Below are 1,232 nucleotides of genomic sequence, written 5' to 3'. Positions count from 1 at the left end.
GGCGGGGCTTATTTCGGAGGACCCCCGCATCTCCGCCGTGCACCACATTTTAATTGCAACCATATCTGCACACGCTCCCGTCCTCCCACAGAATCCTCTTCGCGCACCGATTCCCTCAACCCTGAGCGATTTTGCAAAAGGGGGGGGGGGGAGATAACGCGTGCAAACGTAACCAGTCTTCCACCACCATGCAAGCAACCCCCCCCCCCCGTCCAAGTGTGTGGCGACGCCTCCCTCTCTCCCTCCTCCTGCGCCCCCTCCCCAAATCCCTCCCGGGCGTGTAGGCAAGAGCTACCTCTCCTCCTCCCCGCCGTGCCCTTACTCTTTGCAGGAACGCAGGCGATGCGCCCTGGGCGCGCAGCAGCTCCTTCAGCCGGGAGGCGTCCGGTTTTTAATCCTCTCTTTTTTTGGCGGCGGCGGCTCGGGATGCAGGAGAGAAGCATGCACCGCGACGGGGAAGGTGCTTGGAGTTCAAAAATGAAATGCAACCGAAAACGACGACCTCCGACCAATTGCACGGGGGGCGGAATCAAAGCGTGCGCTCAGGCGGCCATCCGGCGCATCGCGGAGCCTTTGCAAGGAAGGAGGCGAGCGGCGCTGCAGGCGAGCGGGCTGGCGGCTCGCATCCCGGCCAGCGTCACCGATACACACGCGCGCACTCGCAGACACGCATCTTGCCCCTTTTCTTGCGGCAAACGGCAGCCAACCCCCCTGGCCACGCCCCTCTTGTCACAGCCTCAGCCAATCGGAGAGCAGGATCCGGGAGGAGGGTGGATCGCCTGCCCTTTTTAACTCTTCCCGCACTGCAGCGCTCCAAGGCTTGGAGGAAGGGTCGGGGCTGGTCCACACGTGACGGGAGATGTTTGGGTTTGATGGCATTTTTATTTTTTGACACGTTTTATTGTCCCATTTTGCGCGGATTGCTTTTTTTCTGTGCACCGGTTAGAAGTTGGAAGTAATGAAGCGTTTCCTCCAATTGGGAAACTGAACCCACATTCATCAATTGACCGCAACAGATTGGAGAACTGGGCTCAACCTAACAAAATGAATTTTAATAGGGAGAAATGTAAGGTTCTGCACTTGGGCAGGAAGAACCAAATGCACAAATATGAAATTGGGGAGACCTGGCTTGACAGCAGTGCATGTGAAAAGGATCTAGGGGTCTTGGTGGACCACAAGTTGAACATGAGTCAACATGGTGAGGCAGCAACAAAAAGAGCGAATACTATTCC

General features: G+C 57.0%; 1 protein-coding gene across 2 annotated transcripts in view; it reads right to left on the bottom strand.

Annotated features, from left to right (window-relative positions):
- Positions 1-701, bottom strand: part of LZTS3 (leucine zipper tumor suppressor family member 3) — a 78,118-nt gene extending 77,417 nt beyond the window's left edge. The window contains exon 1 of one of the 2 annotated variants that reach the window (XM_028744182.2): positions 323-701. The gene's annotated coding sequence lies outside the window, so the exon portion shown is untranslated. The remainder of the gene's footprint in view (positions 1-322) is intronic. The other variant, XM_028744176.2, reaches the window with a different exon arrangement.
- Positions 702-1,232: the final 531 nt, after the last annotated feature.

Source organism: Podarcis muralis, chromosome 9, assembly GCF_964188315.1.
Source record: "Podarcis muralis chromosome 9, rPodMur119.hap1.1, whole genome shotgun sequence".
Classification (NCBI taxonomy): domain Eukaryota; kingdom Metazoa; phylum Chordata; class Lepidosauria; order Squamata; family Lacertidae; genus Podarcis; species Podarcis muralis.
The sequence above is the reverse complement of the archived record's forward strand: the minus strand, read 5'-3'. Positions and strand labels throughout refer to the sequence as shown.